Source organism: Equus przewalskii, chromosome 13, assembly GCF_037783145.1.
Source record: "Equus przewalskii isolate Varuska chromosome 13, EquPr2, whole genome shotgun sequence".
NCBI lineage: Eukaryota > Metazoa > Chordata > Mammalia > Perissodactyla > Equidae > Equus > Equus przewalskii.
Window position 1 is genome coordinate 38,857,796 of NC_091843.1, and position 25,284 is coordinate 38,883,079.

The 25,284-nt window shown below is 41.7% G+C and overlaps 1 protein-coding gene and 1 long non-coding RNA gene across 3 annotated transcripts in view; one reads left to right on the top strand and one right to left on the bottom strand.

Moving 5' to 3' along the window:
• LOC103554378 (uncharacterized) overlaps positions 1–25,284 on the bottom strand; it is a 241,058-nt gene that overhangs the window by 174,533 nt on the left and 41,241 nt on the right. Inside the window, exon 2 of the long non-coding RNA XR_011525566.1 lies at positions 14,873–14,979. This is a non-coding gene — a long non-coding RNA (uncharacterized lncRNA). The remainder of the gene's footprint in view (positions 1–14,872; positions 14,980–25,284) is intronic.
• The window catches only part of TRPC7 (transient receptor potential cation channel subfamily C member 7), a 132,270-nt gene that overhangs the window by 13,214 nt on the left and 93,772 nt on the right, over positions 1–25,284 (top strand). The gene's annotated exons all lie outside the window — the stretch shown is intronic.

A 25,284-nucleotide genomic window follows, 5' to 3' on the forward strand; every position in this document is an offset into this window, starting at 1 on the left:
TGCCTAGCAGGAGCAGGGAGGGAAAGAGGAAGGCAAGGACGACAAGGGAAGATTGTAGAGTGAGGTTTAGGGCTTTGGAAAGAAAGAGAAAGCAGGATGGGGATTGGAGGTATCCCTCTTGCTCTCTAACCTTTTGCTTAAATTTAAAAGTACCCAATGTTCCCAAGTCAGAGAATTGTGGAAGCCCAACACTTCACCTTAGGTATTTAAGATTTGGTCATTCTGAGTAATAAAAAGCTACAGCTGAGAAGGCTTTTCCTGTTGACAAAACATCAGCATGGAGGTTGCTGATGGTGCTTCAGTCCCAAGCAATTTATTCTTATAAACCACAGAGGGGAAGCGCAGGGCCAAGAGAGCTAAAGCTGTAACTTCGTCTGGCTTAAAGCGTTGATGAGTTTTTTGTTTGTCAATGGGATGTTAACCACATGTATTACGAAAAACAGATAATGAATTATGTATCAATGTTTATGTTTCCATTTTAAGACCTATAAAAAAAAACTCTCTGGGCCTAAAATACCACAAATTAAAAATGCAAATAATGATAAATCAGACCAATTTGCCACCTGCTATGATCTCTAGTGAGATCCCATTGTGGAAGGTAAAAATGTTGAGAAGACAGTTTGTAATCTGCTTGCAAACTTATCAAAATGAAAGAGGAGAGAGGTGGGAGACATGATGAGGAGTGACTTTGTATTGTTGGGAGAGCTCAGAGCACATTTGAACTCTGGTCATCTGGAGCCAGGGTGCCAGGAGGGTTGAGTAAAGGCCCACCCAGGGCCTGCGGCAGTACTGAAGGCTGAATAAGCCCACTGCCCCCAGCCTCCAGCAGTATCTGTATTTGCATCTCTTTCTCACATGCTTTGAATATTTTTAGGATTTTTAAATTCTACAAACCGACACCCCGGGAAAATCATTTCCTTGAAGTTTGAAAGCTTGGTATAAGTAGTATAAACAAATCCCTGCCTTAACATGTAGGAAATGACTTAAAAATTGTTTCCTTTTCCTTTGGGAAAATATTTTTTAAGCTGTGAAGGCTGCAGGTCTTAAAGGCAAGTTTTTTTCTTTTTTCTTAAGAGAATTTGGCAGAAAACTCCTGAAAGTATTCACTTATATATCATCCCCATACACTTAGGGATCTGACTGTGTCACCCAAGCCCTCTGCTTGAGCATCTGATGATGCAGAATGTAAGCAGAAAAGAGAAAGATCACAGATGTCAGGTGATGAGCTGTGATGGGACGGCTCCCAACTAAGCATGTGCAGGTAAGGTGTGGTCAGAGCATGCATGCCGGTTGACAGGTCCACACTGGGGTCAGGATCTCAGGCTTCCACATCTGAAAGCAAGATCCAGCGATTGGCTTATCTCAGGAGAAGGGACAGAAGTGACTTCTGCCCACGTTAGCTTTGTCTTTTTCTATTTTTCTACCTAAGTGTCTGGAGGAGCACTTTCACCAGAGAATTCATTAATGAGTCATCATGGGAAAATTAGCTAATTAATCTGTCCTTTAATGACAATTTTTCATTGGGTCACAACTAATGCCTAAAGTTAAATGATTTTCCTTTTCCAGGGTTTATGCTAAGAGTATCAGCCTCTAAAATACAGGGAGACAGTGTTCATTGGGTGACAGGTATTCAGGTGGATAAAGGAAACCACTTTGCTAGATGAGGACAAGGGCAGGAGACTCACTCTGGTGAGCACCCTGTGCAGCCATGCTTCATTTCCTCAAGGCTGTGGAGCGGAGAGGAAAGCTTGGCTGACCTGAATCAGACTGACCTGGGTTCCAGTCCCAGTGCCATCTCCTGGCAACCATGCAATCTTGGGCTTCTATTGGAAGTTGGTTTTCTTACTTGAAAAATGGGGGTTAGTTGCGAGGAGAGTAGGTATTAGAACTGTAACATGTCCAAAACAGAGCGCTTGTTTTCCCCATGCAAACACTTGCTCTTACCCTAGTCTCTGGAAATGACATCAGGATTCTCCTTGTTAGTTGTTAAGATCAAGAGCTTGCTATGCCTCATCCCATTTAACCTCCAGAAAGTCCTGGCACATATTAGGTACTCAGTAAATATTAGCTCAGTAAATAAATGAGTTTGTGAGTGAATTAATGAATAATAACCTCCCAGGGTGTTGGTGAGGATTAAAAGAGATGAAGAATAGAAAACTCTTTGCAGAGAACCTGACCCCTAATAAGTACATAACTTTCCCCCAGAGAGCTCAGTGGAGATCCCTTTTTTTCCCCAAAGCCCACTAGATTCCTCCTAATAAATACAGCTTAAGTTTCAGCACCTCCTCTATTCAGAGGGTTTTCCTGATTTCTGCTAAGCTTTCTCCCCTCACCTAACCCCCAGCAGATCTTTCCAGAACAAGAAAAAGTCTAGGCTGTACATGTGAGCTCCATGGTTAAAAATAGGCCAAGGGAATATTTTCCAATTGGAAAAATGCAGACCACTGAAACTGAACAAGCCTAGAGTGCTGCTAAAATACTGCTGTGAAAAGAAGCGACGTGGGCAGAAAAGAGAGAGGAGCAAAGGAGGAGGAGGGAGCAAACGGGCAGGCACAGCTCCTGCCAAACACAGACAGAGATTATTTCTTGAAAAATATCTCCGTGGAAAAGATTCATCACTAGACACAAAATAAACTGGGAAAAAAAATCATTTCCTATACAAGTGCAACTATCAGTCTGAAATATCAGAGATATGGAGAAAATAGAGACAGTTCTTAGAGAATATTAGTCAATGAGTAGTAGCACAAATTAAATGGAAATGATGGAAATACAGGATTTTTCTCTGAAAAAGAAGTTACAATGCTATATAAATTAATCATAATAGGATAATGTTAATCAAGTATGCGGCACACACCATCAACATAGAGGCTTGTGTTTTATTAGCAGAAAATTCACATTCAGCTTAATGTGGGGAATAGATGTCAGGAGGGTGGGATGCTGGTGTTATCTGTAGACCCACAGAATATCAGAGCTGGATGGACCCTAGTTACAGGGCCATCTGAAAATGCAGCATTCATGCAACAATCGCTTACTAAGCCTTTAGTTAGAGCCAGGCTCTGGGGTGGGTGCTGGGATGAAATGATGAACAAGAGAAACCAAGTCCCTGCCCTCGAGGACCTGACAGTCCAGGGGAGAAGGCAGGTCTTCTTCATAGAATCACACAAATAAACAGAGCTTTACAAATTGTGCTGCATGCTAAGCAGTAAAAGGGCAGTTTTCAAAGAGTTGATGAAGTGGGACAGCTGACTCTGTGTGTGCTTGTGTGTGTGTGTACATGTGTTTAAAGATTTCTCAGGGGAGACAATGTTTAAGAGAAACCTGAGGGTATGGGAGAGATAAACAAATAGTAAGGAATGGGAAGGATGGTTCCAGGCATATAAATTGCACATGAAATAACCCAGTGCAGAGAGGGGAAAGAGAGGCTCAGAGAATTGCGAGTACTTCAGTATGGGTCTACTGTAGGGAGTAAAGAGGAGAGGTAGCAGGTCACAAAGGAGCTGAATAACACCTCAGCCATGGCCTTACCATTGGTGGCTGGACTTCATTTTAAACTGAATGGGGAGCCACTGGAAGGTTTCAACAGAAGAGTGAGTGACTGATATCTACAGTTTGGAAAGATCCACTCTGCCCTCTGTAGACAATGGAGTGGAGGAGACAAGAGTGGGAGGAGTTGAATGATTGCTATAGGAAGCGGAGGTACTCCTAGGAAGGGGGTGAGTGGCACATGAATACAGAAGGACCAGAGCATCTCAACCAGCGGGTGAATCATCACAGATGGAGCTGGAGCAACAATACAGTCAGAGAAGGTGACCAGTTCCTGGCTGTTCCCAGGACAGCTTTCTTGTCTGTGAGTTCCCAGAACCCTCCTTCTCCTGTCCTTGGGGCCTCTCAGTGCTTCCCAGTGATGTCCCAGCAATGGAGAGCCACAGGAATAGGAGGCAAAAAAGAGCCAGCTCTTTATCTTTTCCTCCAGTGGAGTAGCAGGAGGGCAGGAGAGTAATGAGGATTCCGATTTTCCACCCTGACCTTTGGAGGTAGAGAAGGGCATGCCCCAGGCTTCGCCAAACTGATCATTACAAGGCACTGTCAGTGCAGAGGCATTAGGAAGTGGGTTCAGAAGTGATAACCCCAGAATAGAGAGGATTCCACAGGATTTTAATCTTTCCACTGCGTTTTCAGATTCTGAGGACATCTTTATCCCTCTGTGGGATGCATGAACCAAGTAAATTTTTCATTAAAGTAGAGGAAAATGGCTAAATCTTATCTCTGATTTTTGTTCAAGTGGAGCTGGTTTTGGCATGAATAAAGGCATCAAGTAGACCTCTCCCTCAGCTTCCCTTAAGGCTTTGGGTGTGGAGAATGCCAGGCCAGGAGGACACTGGGGGCAAGCACGGCTTTTCTGGGCACCCAAATCCTCCTGGTGGACATACAGTTGAGTCAAGGTGGATATGTCAGTTTCCTGGGACTGCTGTAACAAAATACCACAAACGTGGTGACTTAAACAACAGAAATTTATTTTCTCACAGTACTGAAGGCTAGAAGTACAAAACGGTGTCAACAGGGCCACACTTCCTCTGAAGGCTCCAGGGAAGGATCCTCCCTTGCCTCTTCCTAGCTTCCTTGGTGTTCCCTGGCTTGTAGACACATCACTCCAGTTTCTGCCTCTGTTGTCACACAGTAATCTCCCTGTGTGTCTCTGTGTCTCTTAACCTCTTCTTATAAGGACCAGTCATTTTGGATTAAGGGCCCACTCTACTAAGTTGAAGTAGGACTTCAACTTAACCAATTTTACCAGCAACCACCCTATTTCCAAGTAAGGTCTTATTCTGAAGTTCCAGGAAGGATGTGGATGTAGGAGGGGGAGGGACACTATTCAACCCAGTACAGTGTGGGTAGCCCAAGGTTGAGATGAACTAGGGAAGGCTGATACCAGGAATCCAGGCAGACTCTCGGAGCAGCACAGGATAAATGCCCAAGTTCCGTTATTCTGGGAAGCCAAAGACAATACCAAAACTGAGAGGTCAGTCTCGAGGAAAAGGGAGAGATTGTTGTTGCTTTCTATTGATCAAGGCGAAAGCTGAGACAGAAATACTGGAGTTCCATGAAAGTGTGTGTGGTGTTTGGAGGAGGTAGGGTGGGTAAGAGGTGGGAGGTAGCTGACAGAATCATTAGAGAAAACTTGGTTTGGGGACGCTGCCTCAAGCTTGAGAAAAACATTTTCAAGTGTTGGATGTGGGGATAATCAAAATAAAACACAGTGATTATAGAATTTTTAGAAAAGTAGAAGGAACAAAAAGGTCAACATTAATCCCACCATCTAACAACAATTCATATTTTGGTATGTTTTCTGCTAGTGCTACTCCTACCTCCACGTGCAAAACTTTTAATTAATACTATGACTCAGTCGATGGAACATTATCATCATATTTTTGTTTCTTTTTATACTTTATCTTCATTCCCACTCTCTGGCCCCCAAAAATCATCCACCTCAATGTATTTAATGCATTTATATATATGTATGTATATATACGTTTGTGTGTGTGTATACATATATATATATATAATGCAATCAAGAAATATTTCTTTTGCATCTACGGTGTACAAAGCTCTAGAGGCTGGGAACACTTAGATGTCATCAAACTGTAATCTCTGCCCTCATGGAGTTTACATTTTAATGGAGACTACAGAAAAATACATTGTGTGTGTGTGTTTATAAATTACATAAAAGAGATTATGGTATAAAATTATAATCTTCCATACTTTTGTTCACTCAGCACCATGTTTTTTACGGTCTCTCCCTGCTGCCGTATGTAAATCTAGTTCATTGCTGCTGTCTAGTACTCCATTCTCTGCATCTACAGCCTTTCACTTTTTCATTCCCATAATGATGGATACCTAGACTGCCTCTAACTTCTTATCACAAATAATTCTGCAAAGAACATCCCTGTACTGCCTTACAATCCTATTTAAGTGTTCTTGTGTTAGAGACCCAGGAAAGAATGCCCATGATTAATTTACTCAGCACAGTAGACTGCTCCCCAGAAGGCCTGCCCTTGGGGGCTTTGCTTTGCCACGTGCTGCCAGCTCTAGGTACTACCCTGCTTTCTAATGTTTGCCAGTATGAGGAATGTAAAGTTATTTTAATTTGCATTTCGCTGATTGCCAGTGAGGCTGGGCACTTCATATATTGTTCAGCCAAGTGGGTTTCTCCTTTCTGTGAATTGCTTCTTCCTACCATTCTTTCACCTACTTTTTAACAGTATTTCTATTTAAGGGCATTCTTAAGTTTTCTTACAGGAGTTCCTCATATATTCTAAATACTAGTTCCTTGTCTATTTCAGACGAAGAAATATCTTCTCCCAGTCTGCCACTCCTCTGTTAAATCTGTCTATGGCACCCTTTATTGAACGGAAATCCTTATTTTTGAAATGGTTTGTGCATTTAGTCTTATTAAGAAATTCTTCCCCACCCAAGGTCGCAAAGATATTCTCCTACATTATATCTATTTTTTTTCTTATATTACCTACATAGATTTATCATTGCCTTTTAAGTCTTTAGTACAATTGGAGTTTACTTTTACATGTAGAGTGAGTTGGTATCAGATTTCTGCTTTTCTCCATATGGGGAGTTAGTTTCCCAGCACCAAATACTAAGTATTCTAACTTTCCCCACTATTCTGTGATGCCACCTCTATCACACACAAGTTCCCAAACACACGTGTTTCTGCTTCTTGACTTTCTGTCCCATCCATTGTTCTGACTATTCCTCCACAGTCTCATTCTTAAGACTCTGTTTTATGACCTATTACCAGATAGGGAGGTCTAATTATTTTTTTCTGTGCACAGATGCGTTTGTTTTGTGCAATGATGACAAGACTTTATAAATAATTCGGAAACCTGGTTTTCTCACTGAATATTGTAACTTTGGCATTTCCCCCATGCAATGTCAACACTTTATAAATAACAGTTCCTGGAAAATTTTAGTGTCAAGTGATGGGAGGAAAACTTTTCCTCTACCATCTTAGGTCACAATGGTTGGCAGCCTGTGAATTAACAAAAAACAGATTAATGGAAGAAAAGACAGAGTTTAATTCATATGCATATAGAAGTGCATTAAAGAGGTGGCTTACACAACAGCTAAAGACAGGGGTTTATATACCAGCATAATAGGGGAAAAGGAGAGGGAGAAAGGACTTCTAAAGAAAAAGAAGACTTTTAGCTAATACGGGCTTTTAGGGAAACAAATGGAAGGTCTGACAGTTTGCGATGTTTGTTCTCATCTGGGTACAAGTGGTCAGTCTCCTTTCTGACTGTAAACCCCCCAGAGAGGGAATTTATGGTGGCTGTATTTTTGGGAGGCTCTGCTTAAATCAGCAAAAGAAGTTTAGCTGCTGTTTGTCCAGATGTCTTTAGCTTAAAATAATCTTCATGCCATTATGATGAGTCGAGAGTCCCTTTGTTGTTAGTGCCATGGAGTCGATTCCGACTTCTAGCGACCCTGTGTACAGCTCAGGAAATCTCTGCTGGGTCTTTTGGTACCATCCTCTCACCTTCTGGCCCTGTGTCAGACAATGCTCCACTGCTACTCACAGGGTTTTCAGGACAATCTTTTTGGAACTAGGTGGCCAGATCCTCCTTCCTAGTGTGTCTTAGACTGGAAGCTCTGCTGAAACCTGTCCCCCATGAGTGATCCTGTGGTATTTGAAATACTGGTGGCATAGCTTTCAGCATCACAGCAACAAGCAGCCATCAGAATAAAACAAATGACAGACAGGTGGTGTGGTACGGTGACCGGAAACGAACCCGAACTCAGGCACATCGGTGAGAGTGCCAAACCTTAACCACTAGACCTCCAGGCCTGGCTCAAGAGTCCCTACATAGTGAACACTATGCAGTCTACACAGAAACTGAAATACAATAATGTTATAAGCCAATATGATCTCAATGAAATAATTTAAAACAAACAAAAAGAGTCCCTACACGCAATCAATAAAAACTAAATCTCTGACAATTCACTGAGTCCCCACCAGGGAACTCCTGTGGCCCAGCATAGGAGGGGATGGGCCCCAAGGACTCAGGAAGGGCGGCCTGAAGAAGGGTGTTCCTAACCCTGGCCAAGGAGAGACAGACAGGCATGAGTAGGGGAGGAAAAACAATTTTCCCTCTACCCTTCCAGATTCTTGGCCGAGATCCCATAATAAAGTACAGATTAACAAGAAAAAAAGTTTGGTAGCATATATACTTCCTATATACATGGGAGACAACCAGGGAAAAATGACCAAAACTCTGAGGTGGCTTTAAAATTCAGACTTAAATACTATCTTAATAGAGAAAGGGGAGGGGAGATGTTGGCCTCTTAGCGGGGAGTAAACAATTTCTAGGAAAGATGAGTGGGTCCTTAGAAGAATAGATGGGAGGTATGATAGTTTGTGACAAAGTCCATCTCGGAGTTGTCAACTTACAAAATCAGAAACAGTTTAAGAGGCAAAGTATTTATTTAGGATCAAAGAATTGCAATTCAGGGAGCACAGATTCAGGTAGAAACCCAAATAGTGTTGCAATTACAGAAGAGGAGCTCAGAGTTTTTATGGGAAGAAGGGAGGATGAGGTGAGCTGTATTAAAAAGGAGTTCATTGGTGCTACATTAGGTAAGGTTAGATTTGTACTTCATGGATTGACTTGAGATTCAGTCATTAGGCAAAAGGCTAGACTTGTACTTCATTGATTGGTTAGCAATCTGGTCATCAGCAAAGTCCAGTTCCTTCAGTTCTTACAGACAAGATATTCTTGTCCTTACTGACTTCTTGGAATGTTGGTGGTTTGGTCCAGTTTGGAAGATAAAGAAAACAAGACATGCAAGGCAATTCCTCTGAAATGACTGTTCTGGCACTATTTTTATATGACTCCATTCATGTCACCTGTCACAGAGTGATGTTGACTCCTAGTGTCCTTTCCTGCAACAAGAGTCATCTTCCTTGGTGATGAAGCCTCCAGGGAGGGGATCTATGACAAGTGAGTTCCTCTTGGAGGATCTGTCTTTTGACAGACAAGGGGAGTTCAGAGAAAGCTTTTCTCCCTGCATTTTCTGTTTTTCAAGTGCCCATAGCTCAAAATAATCAATATATCAAAGTGGCATATTTTGGGATGGCATATTTTGCCATCCTTCATGGGTTATTGGATGATGTTTGGACCCAGACCTGGTTTCCACTGTGTCATCTTCGGTTGCTCTTAGGGGCTGGTGACAAGCCATTTAGAAGGGAGAAGAGCATCCTGATTTTTTGAGAGGTTCTTTCTCATACACATCCACCAGTTGCCAGCAGTGGGCAGAATTAGAAGACAGATCCCTGGGATCCTTGATACTCTGCAGATTGCCCTCTAGGACTAGCTTGGTGAGCAGAGGGAGGCATGTAAGCTTACATCCGTCCACTCACCAGCCCTGCCAGTGGGTGGACCAGGCAGGACCAAGGTAGCTTAATGGCCAGTGGTCCTGGCGGACATCTTACCATTTTTTTGTTGAAGTTATACGTAAAAGACACTTAGAAGACCCTTAGAAATTGCACATTAGGGTTAAATGAGGAAGTAGTGAAGTAGGGGTTGGGAGAAAACAAGAGGATGTGCATAGATTAGTTGAAGGGCTATAAGGAAAGAAAGGTGAAGGCTGTTTTCTGTTTCCTGAGGATCAACAACAGGGAGCTGGAATTAAAAATCAATGATAAGAGGGCTAAGATCAGAGATCTGTTTTCAAAATGGCTTCAGCAACAAGACCCAGATAGGCTTCATCTATTTCATTGAATTAAGCCACAAGGAGGACAAGAACTAAACCATGATAATCATCTGTGGTCCCATATTGCTGCTGGATATGTAAGTGGTGAAGAGTTCCTTGTCAGATGCAAGAGCTCAGCTTGGAGCAGTCACAAGTTTGGTTTCTCCTGGAGGTTCCCTTATAGTGAGTGGCGTGCAGAAACAAGGGACAAATAAAGAAATCAGTCATTTTCCTTTCAAATTTTTTGGAATATACGATGCAAAAAATACTTCAAATGGCCTGGTAGGCATAGTGGTTAAGTTCATACTCCACTTCGGTGGCCCAGAGTTCATGGATTTGGATCCCAGGTGCAGACCTACACACCACCCATCAAGCTATGTTGTGGTGGTGTCTTACATACAAAATAGAGGAAGATGGGCACAGATGTTAGCTCAGCAACAATTTTCCTCAGGGAAAAAGAGGAATATTGGCAACAGATGTTAGTTTAGGGCCAATCTTCCTTACCAAGGAAAAAAAGAAAAATTCAGATAAAACCTAACAATATCCAGTAGGAAGTAAGCTCCCCCTTCCTTAACTCTCTCCAACGCCCCAATCTCAATTCCCAGACTCAGCCTTATTAATATTTATTTCACATTTGGGCATGAATCTTTTATTCATACAGATATACATTCATATGTATATGTAAACATATGTATTTATTTACTTTTCATCTTAAATGTATTAAAACATACTCCACATTCAGTTCCCAACTTGCTTTTTTCACTCAATAATAAAATCTGCAGCAATATCTTTCCATATCAGCACCTACAAACCCACCCTCTTCTCCCCAACAGCCGTAGAGTATCCCACAGCATAGGTGCACTGACATTTACAGAACATGCCCTTATAGATGGACCTTTAGGTTAGTTGCAGCTTTTGTTTTAACAAACAATTCTGCACTGAACATCCTTATACATACAGATTCATGCACTTCTCTGAGCATATCTGTAGGCTAAGCTCCTCAAAATGGAATTGCTGGGTAAAAGAGCATGGACATTTAAATTGTGCTACAGACTGACGATGGTCCTCCCAAAGGGCAGTCTAAAATTATAGATGTCACCAACAGAGTAGGAGAGTGTCTTTTCCACACTCCCTTGCCCTCAGTGAGTATGATCAAACTTTTTACTTGTGGGTTTATTAGGTGAGGAAGGGTCACTCAATGCTATTTTAATGTGAATTTTTTATGAGTAAGATTAAACAACTTTTTGTTTAGTTTTCATTTGTATTTTTTTGTGTGTGAATTGTCTGTTCCTGTCTTTTGTCCATTTTTGCTTGGTTCATCTCTGTTTTAAATTTTGCTGTGTAAGAATGATTTTTATGAAAAAGAAATCAGACTTTTATCTATATTGTATGTTGCAAATATTTTTCAGCTTGTTGTCTTTTTATGTGTCTTATGGTATTCTTTTCTGAAGAAAAATGTTTAAATTGTATATTTCTTATTTGTCAGTCTTTCAGTTATGGTTTCCAGGTTCCATGGCATGTTTGAAAAGGTCTTCCTACTCAAAAATTATTTTTAAGATTCACCTATGCTTACTTCTAGTATTACTACAGTTTCATTTTTGTGTATTTAATGCTTTAATTCATCTGGAATTCATTTTGGTATAATGAAGAAATTCTTTCACCTTCTTAATAGCAACATTCCTCTACCCCTTCTAGTTAAGTACCAAGATTTGATCCATTTGCATAGTCAAAGACTCCTATCTGAAAATATCAACCAAGGGAACACATGCAATTAAGCAGAATGAAGGTGGCTGCCAGTGGAAGTGATTACCCATTTGCCCATCAATCCCCAGATACATATATTTAAGCCATAAGCTTTTAGGAAGGATCAGCCAAAAGCCACAGTCAATTTTTAAATTTTTTTTATAAGGCTCTTTTTACAGGCTTTGAATCATTTTAGTGTTTGGGTTTTAGGCTGTATAATGGTAAAAAGTTATGGTCCTGCTCTTCTTCCATTAGGCTGTAGGAAAAGAAACAAATCTTTTTCCCTTTACCCTCGTAGGTTCCTCAGCTAGAATCCTGTAAACCAGACTGACAAAGGACAGATTAACAAGAAAAAAACAAATAGAAGTTTATTAACATGCGCCTCTTGCAAACAGATGGGAGCACTCAGAGATGAGTAAGTCAAAGGGGTGGTTAGGACTTGTGTTTATACAGCATCTTAACAAAAGAGCAGTAAATTTTTACAGAAGTGACGAGACAAGGAAAAGGACTTGGAGCTTCCTAGGGGCATCAAATTGTGGGAAGGTAAATATATGGGGAAACTAATCGTAGGTGAGGGCGAGTTTGAGCAGGGTTTGTTATATAGATTCCTCTGGTGCTGCCTCTGGGCTGATAAGGGTCTCAGTCATCTCTCTGATCAACTTCTGCCGTTCCTGGTAGAAAGGGAAGGGAGGACACCTTCTACAAATTTATATCCTACTTTTAGCCACATAGGGGGAGGGCAGACAGCTTTTCTCGTATCTGCTTCTTAATTGCCTTCAGCTCAAAATAATCCTTATGCTAAAGTAGCATATTTTGGGGTGGCATATTCTGCTACCCTTCAAGCCCATGAATTATAAGAAGCTGGCAAATACCACTGCAGCTCCCGGATCCAAGGTAGAGTTCCATTTAATACCAATCAAGAAAATTGAGAGAACTGCATTTGATTGCAGAATGAAAAAAAAAAGTCTCCTTCATTGAGAAATCGCACTTGGCATTGATGAACCAAGTGTCTCTCTCTCTCCTCTTTTCCATTTATAAACTATGTGATCAGTACGTACTGTACGTGTTATACACTCAAATGCTGTGGAGGGATAAGACACCCTGCAATAACCACTCTGAATATCCTGTCACAGGCTTCCTTTCAAAACAGGTACCACCTGAGCGAAAGGAGGCCATGTTTTTTTTCCCTTGGCTCTCAAGAAAACAGATCAGGTGGTGTGGTACCGTCTACACTTTTTTGCCAACCCCAGGAGGTCTGGAGGAATTAGGGGTACAGGGTCTGGTCACGATAGAAGCAGTATGGTATAAGACCCAGGAAAATGAAGACAACTAAAGGTGTATACCTAGTCCTGAAATTACAGTGATGTAAGAATGACTGAAGCTAAAATTTTCTAAAGATTACCAATTCTCAAACAGAAAAGGCTCCCCAAATACTCAGTAGCATGATTATCTTTCATATGACTATGATTATCTCCATCTCCCATATCCACGGTGCGAAATTAATAACAATGACCTGTTTTTCTGGGCTCCAGAGCAGGCTTGTCAATCTCTGATGGATAAATGCTTGGAAAATTCAGAAGAGCCACACTGATATGCTAAGCACTGCTTCTCTCACACATCCTGGAAATAAACACACTTCACACTGACTAACAACACAGTGTCTTGGACCTGGGGGGTCAGAGCTCATGTTCGCATTCTTGGAAGCAGTAGCATGCAGCTGCTGGCCTTTTGCATGATGAAGGCCCGGGCTCTGCCGTTGAGTTAACAGCTCTCCCCAGCTTCTCTTACATGTTCTTTAAAAACAGTGGCCCAGGGATCTTTCTGATGACGATTTCTCTTATCTGGTGATTATTAATTTTGCTTAAAGTTTATACTCCAAAGGATTCACCCAACACCCTCCCACAGCACATCAGAAACCTGATGTTTTATGTGCTTAAAACTGATATTTTAACATAAACATGGAGATGAGTTCTAGGAAATGTGCAGGAAAAGGAAAAAATGTTTTAATTTAGCTGAAAAAATTAGGGACAAGAGTCTCTTTCCCTAAATGGTATCTCCTCTAAGATCACAAATTTAGAAACCAGATTTTACACACAGAGTTGGATCCTTTCTTCACCTAAAGCAGATATTTGAGGCGTGCTCTCACAGTAGTCAGATTTTGGAGATCACGTGAAGGAACCAAGTAGCTTGGAGCTTTGTGGTCACACTCTGCCCAGGACATGGCCTATGTCACATGTGATATGACATCATAAAAGAAAATCCTTTGAGGCAATACTAGGATGGGCCTCGACAGGTGAGGCTCCACAAACAGAGAGGCGGAAGAAAAAGGCATGGAGTGAGGAGACCCAGGCTCTACCGTGGACTTCTGTGAGACCTCGGCTCAGCCACTTTACTGCTCTGCAGTTCCTCCTCCTCACTCATAAAGCCAGGTGCTTGGACTAATGGCTCCCCGCTTCCCTAGCCCTTTATGCTTCTCATTTCTACAGAGACTTTGTCACAAGCAACAGCTAAGTTGAGATTTAAGAAGAGATTATTATTCACATTTTACAGATGAGGAAACGGATTGAGAGTGGTTAAATGATTTACCAGCAAAGGTCAGTCTTCCCTCTGTGTTCCAGATACTGTACTAGGTACTAGGGCTACAAGTGTAGGTGAGACCCAGACTGTCCTCGAAGCAATGGGAGAGACTGGAATGTTAAGGGATAATTGTAATGTGGTAGAGAAGGAGCAAAATGCTGTGAGAGAGCAACGAACTTCCTAGCAGTGTGAGAGAAGGCTTCCAGGAAGAGAGATTTTGAAGTGGTTCTTGAAGGATGTGTAGGAGTTAGGCAAATGGAGAAGAGAAAGAAAGGCAGAAAAGCAGAGGAATGGGCAGTGCAGAGGCATGACGGCCCAGTGTACTTAGTGGACAGGTGTGGCTGGAGGGGAGTTGGGTTTATGGGAAGGAGGCTGATATTGGTGAGGTATGTTGAGGTATGACAATAAAGATGCTTGGATTTTATCTTGTGGCTTTGTAATGAAGGGGATGATGGTTTGGCATCTGGGTAGAAGAAGGAAGTGTTGTTGGAAACAGACCAATCAGGAGGCTGGTTCAAAAGTCTAGACACCAAATTATAAGGACTTGAATTAAGATGATGACTATGAATATGAGGGGGAGGGGTCAGACATAAGAGATACTTCAGATCACAATCAACAGATCTTGGTAAATAATTGGCAAAGACAAAGAGGAACCCAGGGTTTCTAGCTCAGGAGGCTGAGTGGACAGGACCTCTATTTCCTGAAACAGAAAGCAGATCAGGTTTTCTTGTTAGACGGAAGACATGTTTAGTGTGGAGCATGCAGAGTTTGAAATGTCTGCGGAGCTTACCAGTGTAGATGACCACTTGACAGTTGAATATTCCAGTCAGCTCCTTAGAATACAGCTGGGGTTGGAGGTAAAAACCTGGGAATCACCAGCAGAGGTGACAATGGAAGCTATGGAGATAAATGAAATCGTGTCAAAGCCTCAGTCTCCTTTTTTCATATTTACAAAATAGGTATAAGTCCTATTTCCAAGTATTATCCCGTCATTCATTGGATAAATCAGTTTAAAGCAAAAAAGTGGAATCTGATTTTCCTGATTAGATTTGAACTTATTTAAACGCAATCACTTCCTCATCTTTTACCCATGTCTTCTGGGACTTTTAGAAAGTGACTGCAGTTGTCTATGCACAAGACAATGAGCCTTTAACAATCAGCTTTGGCTCCAAGACCATCTCTTAGAGCCAAGCATACCCCTCTTGCTGTGCCTAGATCAATTTCCTGGTAGCCACACACCAGCGCTTATTTGCTCCTCAGCTTCCTATAAATAAAATTCTTGAATCAGAGTATATATATTAAGTCATTTTATACAACATTTATTAATGTGTAATGCGGTATGCCCTGGACTGGAAAATACAAATGAACAAAGTTGATTAGTTAAGTATGAAAATGTCAAAAACACAGAGAGCACTTTGACAGGGCTATGGACTCAAAGAATAAAAGACAGTGAGCGCCCGGGCATGACACAGTGGTTCCCCAGGGAAATCAGGAAAGACATCCTGGAGTTCCCTTCCAGCTGGTCTTGAGAAAGGGTAGGGGTTCTTAGAGCTAGCAAAGAGGGGCATCAGTCCAGACTCGGGAACACAATTGACAGAGGAACCAAAGTGAGAAAAACGGAGTACGCACCTTTGATCCGAAAAATCACAAGTGCTGATTTGCCTAACTTGGCTTTTAGTTTTTGTTTTATAATGAGCAAGGCTCTACATTTTTTAATTCCTTCTTTGCCATCTAGTTATTAGCCCGTCTTAATCAATAGCATTTTCAGCAATCACAAGCAAACTTTGAAAAATTACTTCTATACATACACTGTGCTATAATTACTCTTCAATACAAGTCTCATGAACATTTACTATTCTGAATCTATAATCAGGTGAGTCATGACATAATCCTCTGGAAGGGTCTGATATCTGTTAATGCCAATTCTAAATCAGTGTTTATCTGAAATGTTTTCACATATAGTTAGTACAAATAAGATGGATAGGTCACATTTGCTCTGAATCTCTTTTTGAATCTTCTTTTGATTTGATAGTAAAAAAACCAAAGTTATTAGATATCAAGATTGCAGCCCTAGCCAAGCCAGCACCGAGGAGGGAGACTCCTCTCCAACATTGAGATTTAAGGGTTCAGCAAACTTGATCCAAGGGAAAACAGGCAAGTTTAAACACTATAATACACTCAAAAATTTTTCTTATTATATTGGTAATGCAGAATTAATGCAGAAAATGAATTTGTGTATAAGAAGAAAAGAAAAATCATCTGTAATTCCATCAAATGTGAACATGTTAGGGAATTTCCTTCCAGTGTTTGATAACCCAAGCATGCTACATATTGAGCTCTCACTTTCTCTCTATACTTTAAATCCTGCTGGTATTAAAACTTAAATGTTTCCCCAATCCATTTCCACCCCTGCATCCTTACCACCACTGTACTTGATCAGATGGTTACAATAGCTCCCACCCCGATCCCACCTCCAGGCTAGAACATTCCCCAACACTGAGGCTGCTCTCTGCACAGGGCCGCAAGTATCCTACGAGGGTGCAACTCAGACCATGCCATTCTCCCACTTAGAAAGTTCTGGCAGTTCCCCACTGCCTGTGAGAATAAAGTGCAAGCTCCTTATCAGGGAATACGAAACCCTCCATGACTCAGCTCCTGTCTGCTTCCCTAGACTCATCCTCCGCCACCCTCTGCCTCTACTTGCATAGTTCCCTGTATATTTATATGGCATGTTTCTTGTGCCTCTAGACTTTGCTTATGCTATTTCCCAGCTTGGAATGCCCTTCCTCCACCTCTTGTACTGGGTAGCTCTGATTTATCCTTCAAGACTCAGCTATGACTTATTTCCTCCAGGGTAACTTCTCTGAATATCTACACAGGGCTAAGAGCTTATCTTTGATGTTGATGTCCCAAAGAATTGAGCCTACCTCTGCCCCTTTATCAGTCAGTTATTGCCAGAATAATGTCATGTAACAAACCACCCCAAAACTCAATAGTCTACATGTCCACATTTATTGTTATGTTCACAAGTCTATGGGTCAGGGGAGGAGGCTGCTCTACATATCTCATTCTGGGGCCCAGGGTGGATAGGTAGTGGTGACATAGGGCCCATTCTTCTCTTGGCAAAAGTCAGAGGGCTGAGGGAAAATACATGATGCCTCTTAAGACCTAGGTTTAGAGGTCAAACACTGACACTTCATAGGCTAAAGCAAGTCCCATGACCAGCCCAACATCAATGGAGAAGGAAGTACACTAGTCTCATGAAGACGGGGAAGGAGGGAGGAAATACTATTAAACAATGAGCTAATCTAACATCGTGCTCATCTCATAGACCATAACTATGTTTCTAGCTGCTCAGGGCAAAAACCCCAGTCACCCTTATCTCCTCCCCTACTTTTTTCCTTTCTTCATAGTCAATTCATCAATAAATCCTCTTGCCTCTATCTTTCAAAGACATCCAGAATTCTACACTTCTCATCTTAACCATTTACCTTTCTGGTCCAGACCACCTTTATTTCCCCTCTGGGTATTGAAACGCCCTCTGAATTGGTCTTCATGCTTCTGCTCTTGCGCCTTACAATTTATCCCTTCCCAGCAGCCAGGCTGATCCTCTTCAAGGATACATCAGATCATGTTAACTCCACTTCTTGAAACCCTGCCGTGACTCCCCATCTCACCAGAGTAAAACCCACTGTCCTGACAAAGGCCTATCAGGGCTTTGGCCATCTGTCCCCTGCTGTTCCTCTGGTCTCATCTCTTCCCGTTGTCCTGCTTACCCGCTTTGGCCCAGTAACTGGCCTTCTCACTGTTCTTCAAAAACACCAGACGCTCTCCCTCTTTGGCTTTGCACTCTTCTCCTTCTATACACTGGTAACCCTCTATCTGGAACTCTCTTTCCTCCTACGTCTACATAGCTTCCTCCTTCACCAACTTCAACTCTCTATCCAAAATCACCTCCTCAAGGAACTCCTGCCTAACCACCTATATACAACAGCAATCTCCTCTCTGCAGTCCCCACTTTCCTAGTAAAACATAAGCTCCACAAAGGCAGGGGCTCTGTCTGTTTTGCTTATGGTTGTATATCAAAGATTTAGAAAAAAACCTGGCACAGAGTGGGTACTCAGGGAATATTTGTTGAATGAATGACTAGCACTGCCAAATAATATTAAAACGATTGGGTTATGTGTTGTCTCCCCCATGGGTGGGCAGTGACAACAGCTCATTCCTCCTTGCATCTCCAGTGCTGGGCACAGCTTCTAGAATGGAGAAGGCTCATTAAGGACATGTTGAACTAGGTGGAACATATTTGTAAGGATGGATTATTGGAAAGCACTCAAGGTTTATTTGGAAGAAAACATTTTCCCAGGAATTACTATGAGACTGGATGTAAAGACACTTGAGTCTGACTTAGATAAAAAGGAGAGATCCTCATCACACTTTGCTTCAGGACCTTCACTGTCTATCTTTCCCTCTAGTCTGTCAGCTCCATGAGGGCAGTGACCATGCCTGCCTTGCTCTTCATTGTATCTCCAGGGACCTAGCATAGCGCTCAGCACCTGGTAGATCTCTAATCATTTTTGTTGATTAAATGAATAAATGAATGAATACATGAGTTCTTCCATGAGCCAATCCATGGACCAAAGTGGCTTAAGTATGCTTGTGGATGAAAGCTTTGGAAGAATCCAGGAACAGAGTTGTTAATTCAGCACCACTCCGCAGCTATATTGTATGCTTCAATGCCAACAGAGCAAACAGACTCAAAAAAATAAGCTTGCTAAAACACAGTGAACAACAGTCACTGTGCTGCCACCTTTGAAATTCAGCTGGCACAAGCAATGCTGCCTCATCCCGCCACGCTCTGTTTCTTTGTATATCTAAGGAAAGAGCTGTAAGGTCCCCCAGCCACTGCAGTGGGGAAACTCTGCAAACGTTCTGCTTCCCACCCATTCCCATAACTTGTCACTGTGACGATTAGATGTGGCACGGGGATCCGTTACAGAATAGAGGTGAATGACTTCCTACTGAGAGTCATAATACCAGAAAGGATGTTGGGAAGTGGACAGACTGGCACTTTGATAATAGGCTTAAGGCCTTGGGAGCAATAGGAATGGCCCCTCCCATTAAGGATGACTTCCACCATGACTTCTGATTGCCAACACATCTGCTGGTAACTTACAGTGAAGTGCAAACTCAGCAACATGGGTTCAGCCAGTCTCACCTCCCTGGCCTTCCCCTGGGTGTGGATGCACAAGGTACTGCCTTAGTCGGTTTCAGCCCCTTTGCCTCTTACCAATAGGCCCTCATCTCTCTCTTCCTCTTCACCAGGAAGGACCTTGAACCTGCCCCTTCAGGGTGGTGCTCAGGGTTTTAGAGCACATGCCAGGGAAGTTGGTATTTTCTCAGATGAGTACTTCCCAGTGTTAGCATTATGGAATGTGCAGTCAACCACACTCAAATTCAAATCCAACCTGGTGCTGAAGTCTCTTGGCTTCAGTTTCCCTGTGTATAAAAGAGGAGTGATGATAGTGTCTACTTCCTAGGTTTGTTATGAGAATTCAATGAGCTAAATATGTAAAGCACTCAGCCTAGGGCCTGGTACATAGTAAGCATTCAATAAATGATAATAGTAGTAAAAACTCTAACAATCATGTTTTAATATTGTCTCCCATTCTAGTGAGTACAGAGACCAACCAATCATGCTTAGGCCAATCTCTTGTGGGGCAGGGCAGGAAGGTAGGAAAAAGGTGGGGCTGCTTATGTTCACATAAATGAAACATGGGGCTTCCTGAGAGTCCCTCTTTCTCTTTTGACTCACACATCCTGAGTGGTTTCCTGAGTCACAGCTTGGAGCAATCACCCTGCCATGGAGCACTGACCTATGGTTGATAGAGCAATGTGTGGGAGAGGGAGAAGGAGAGAGGGCTGGAGAGATAGAGAGACAGACAGAGAGAACAGAGTGCATGAGGAAAGAGGGAAGAGAGCCCTGGAGCCTCTCAGGGAGGCCCTGTGGCTGTGAGGTGTGGGGACAGGGCGAGGCTCACACAGGTAGACCTCCCTTTCAGTCTCCATTCCCTATGGTTCCAGCAGAAAAAGCAGAAAGCTGAAGTGAGACTCTTCTGGGAGCTCAGCGAGAGAGAACCGAGCAGCATCTTTAATCTGGGTAAGGACGTGCAGAGTGTACATGAATTCCTCTCTGGATACATAAGCACATTCATGTTTATTTAGTTATGAGAAGTTATGTGAAACAGTGGATAATGTGCATAACCCATGTATGCTGTGATTAAAGTAGCTGATACCCATCACAGTCCACAGGTTGGTGAATGTTCTCTCCACTCTGGGCCTCTGCACTTGCCAGTCTCTCTTCCAGGAATGTATATTCCCGGTTACCTCTCCTCCCCACACCTGCTTCGCCCCTGATAGCTTTACTCACTCCCAGGTCTCAGTTTATACTCTGCCTCCTCTTCGAAGTCTCCCATATCTGTAGCATCTTATGTCACCCTGTGGTCCATACTTGGTTACTTGTCATTCTCTCTAGCAAGATCCTGAGTTCCTCAAGGGCAAGGACTGTGTTTCATTTAGGTCTATACCCCCAGTGCCTGGCACACAGTAGGTGCTCAAATATACTTGCTGAATTAGTGAATAAAATACTTGAGTTGCTGATCTGTTTCCTTGAAAGACAGCCTCTATCCTCCTTAGGCCAGCCTCTGAATCCATCAGAGAGGACTTGTTATAAAATCAACAAGCAGAGCCATCCATTACTTCTGGGACTTCACAATGTCATGGTGATGGGTTAAGGAGCCCCTCACAATGTCAGTAGCTGCCAACTAAGTAAAGCAAAATCAGGTTGGAAACCAAAGTATCAACAGAGGCACTGTCAACACTGCCTGGCCGAGAAAGGCAGTGCAGTCATCTGCAGATTCAGGTTCATCACACAGGGGCCTGCATCTGCATTGTGAATTATCAAGGACTCTCCTCCAACCCCAGGCTCCTAGCTTCTGTCCTGCTGCTTTTACCTTCCACCTGAGGATTCACATGTGGTGAAACTGTGGAATCAAATCCAATGAGAGCTTTGTCAGCTTTGTTAGAAAAGGCACTTGAAGATCAATATACTAAAAGAGACAAATTTTTATACTCTGCTAACCTATGGCCACAAGTATCCTAATTTTGGCTAATATTTGTCACATATTGTGTTAAGCAATTTATATGGATTATCTTATTTCGTTTACTCCCTGCAACAACCTTATAAAGTAAATAGCATTATCATCCCTATTATATTACACTAGAGCACACAGAGAGATTAAGTCATATACTCAAAATCACACAGCCAGTATGCAGCAGAGCTGGGATTTGAACCCGGGTACTCTGAGTCTAGAGGCCAAGCACTAACCACCTAGTCATCCTTCTCATGCAAAGACTCATCAAGACTGTGCCAAAAAATTCTAAGATCACCAATGGCTCACATACAACCATCCTTCCCAAATCCTAAAACATTTAGGACGCAGAGATAGATCCCTTTGGGAAATGCAGGGAGTAAGTTTGGGATGAATAAAGGAAAGCCTCCTGCAGAGAGCAAATAATAAACTCAAGGAGGTAGTGGGTGACCAGTGGCAGTTAGAGTCAGGCTTTTGAAAGAGTCACTGGAACATGGAGCCAGCCCTATCCCACCCCACACTAGAGGCAGAACCCTGGATTCTGAGGACCTAGAGGCTGTCTAAATCCCGCCGGGAAACACAAGGCAAGAAATATTGGCTGTCTGACTCAGTTACTGGACTTCAACCACCTTCCTTGGATCTGTGTTCCTAAACGGAGATTAAATGCTGAAGGATATTTGCCTTTTATGATCCTTTGGAGCATGGGCTTATTGATATGGTGAAGGTTAATGAAACAATTAAGCGTATGCATGAAAGCTAAAACATGGATTGAAGCTTTTCAATTTTCATCTGCAATAATGAGCACCAGGCTCAGGTTTTTACCCAGCATTTCACATCCATTAATTATTTCAGTGATTCCAGTTATGACTAATAAGGATTTAGCCATGTGTGTTAAGTCTTAACATTCAGTTTTCTTATCCATCAGCCCAGTGAGGGGAAGTGAAGGGAAGTGCTGGAGGGCAGGATGTGGCTTTGAAGTCCTTTCCTAGCTAAAAGGTACTGAGCACTGAGCATGCCCTACGTGCCCAGAACTGTGTTATGTGCTCCACCTGCCTTGCCTCCTTGAATCCTCACAACATAATTTAAGCATGCATTTTAATCTCTCTTTATGTCACTGCTTTATGTTTAGTTGTATAAGAAACTGCCAACTTTGTATTTAAAGTAGGCTTCTTGTAGACAACATATACTTGGGCTTCTTTTTTAACCATCTTTCAACTTTCCTTTTCCCCTGGAAGGCCTATGTCCCTTCAAACCAGCCTCAATTCCATGGACTATCATTATAATCTCACTCACATACACCTCAATCCCTCTGCCCCTCTCTTGATTTGTTGTACACTTTGGCAAAAATACTGGTAAAATCTAATTCTCTACCTACTCCATGCCAGCAAGCAGGGAGGTGAATGTGATTAGAAAAAATCAACCATATTGGCTGGTTTCATTTTAAATTTATGACCATGAACCTTATTGTTCTCCAGCAATCATATCCTGTCTCCCTAATTCACTCACTCTTAAATTCTCCTAAAAGCTATTTCTGACCTCTTCTCCTCAAACTTCCATCACCTCCTCCCCAATTCTTACTCTCAGCTGATAATTTTTCTTCCTATTTCACTGAAAAACAAAATAGAAGCAATAGAAAGAAAATATCTATAAATTCCCATCACCAATGCATCCACCTACTAGCATCCTCACCTCTGTACTTGACCTTGCCTCCTTCTATAGATAAAGGATACGTGATTCTATCTAAATTCATTCCTCCACTTATTACACTACACCCAATCTTCTGTCATATATGCTACTGAAGTACTGGATTAATATAACAATCTGCTGATATCATACACAATGATCAGTATAATTATCTACTGGAAAATTCCCATCATTACAAAATATGATGGTTTCTCCCATCAAGAGGAGGAAGGAAGGAAAGAAAGAAGGAAGGACGGGAAGAGGAAGAAAGCTTCTCTTGACCCTACTTCTCACATCAGCCACTTAATCCATTTCTCTGTCCTCCTTTGCAATAAAACTCCCCCAAAGAGCTATCTATATTACTGGCTCCAATTCTTCTCTCTTCTCATTCTTTAATCCTCATCAGTCATGTCCTCCACTCTCCCAAAACTGCTTCCATCAAGGTGACCAATGACCTCTAAGTTGCTAAATCCAATGGTCAATTCTTAGTCCTCCTCAAATTTGGGAATAATAATACTATCAGCTTCATAGGGTAATTGTGACCATTTAATGAAATACTAAAATGTTTAGAACACTCTTATTGTAAAGTCTTATTGTAATCATTCTTTAAACTCAGCCTAAATGTCAAAAACAGAAAACCTCCTATGTTTACAGCAAGCACACATATGTTTATCTACCTCCATTTGTATTTCAATTAGAGCTTTCAATAAATATTCCTGCCCCATTACTGGGTCTCTGGAGGGAGGAGAGGGGGGAATACATCTGAGGCCCACACTCTTTTTTAATCTAATATCTAAGGTCTCCATTGAGGAATGAGTGTTAATTATCCTGTATTGTGTGGGTGTCTCCACAGCATCAGTCTGAGAAATTCATTTAACTTTTGACTGATCAGAATAATGAGCTTCACTCTCTCTTCTAATGTAATTTTTTCAGGAGTGTTGAAAAGTTTGATAGTTGGAGTTTTCAACTAAAGTCAAGCAAACTAATAATTTCCTGAAATTGGTATTGTCAAAACAATTGCTTCAGCACCAAAAATTCAAGATATGAACATATCCTGTTAAATGGTTTTGGTTTGTCCTCTGTGTTAGAGCCGGAAATTCATCTCAATAATAAATGCTTTTCTATGTAGAAAATTCCAAGGAATCTACAAAGTACCAATAAGTGAGTTTAGCCAGGTCACAGGATATAAAGTCAACATACAAAAATCAATCATATTTCTACATACAGTAACAAACAATTAGAAACCAAATATTTTTAAAAATATTTCCAACAGCTAAAAAAATGAAAGACTTAGATATGTCTTACAGAACATATGTAGAATCTATATGTTGAAAGCTATAAAACACTAATGAAAGAAATCAAAGACGCTCTAAATAATGGAGAGATATACCATGTTTATGGTTTGGAGAACTCAATATAGTTAAGATGTCAGTTCTTCCCAAACCAAATTAATCTATAGACTTAACACAATTCTAAGAAAAATCCCAGAAGAATTTCTTGTAGAAGTGAACAAGCTTATTCAAAAATGTATATAAAAAATAAAGATATGAGATATGGGTGGATATTTGGCATCCAAGTGGAAATATCAAGTTGGCAATTGGATATATGTATCAAGTTCAGGAGAGAAGGCTGAGCTAAAGGTATAAATTTTGGGGTCATTGGCATTTGGATGGCATCTAATGATCTTAGATAAGATCACTGAGTCAATGAGTGTAAATAAATAAAAGAAGAATTCAAAGAATGGGGCACATCTTTGGGGAATTCTAAAATTAAGACATCAGGGAGATAAGAATGAATCAACAAAGAATACAAAAAGTAGTTATTCAGGAAGAAAAAAACACTGTAGAGTATGTTATGCTGAGAGCGAAGTGAAGAATGTGTATCAAGGAGGATGAAGTTGTCAGCTATGTCAAAGCACTCAATAGGTTATGCAGCATGAGGACTGAGAACCAACAATTGGACTTAGCAACATGAAAGCCACTTGTGACCTTGACAAGAACAGTCTCAGTGGAGGTAGTGAGTGTGGGTGTGAAAGCCTTATAGAATGGGATAAGGAAGAGTGTAAGGAGGACAAATGGAAACAATGAGTGTAGACAGGTCTATTGAGGAATTCTGCTATAAAGCAAAAGAAAATTGGGGTAGTAATTGGAGAGGGAAGTGGGATCAAGAGAAATTCCTTTTTAAGACACGAGAATAGCAGCACGTTTGTACACTGAGCCAGTAGGAAAGGGGAAAATGGACAATGCAGGATAGACAAAGGAAGATTACAGGAGCCGTGTCCTGGAATAGGCATAAGGGGCTGCTATCCAGCACACGAGTGGAGGAGTTGGCCTAAGACAGGAGCAGGGGCAGTTCATGCACAGCAAGA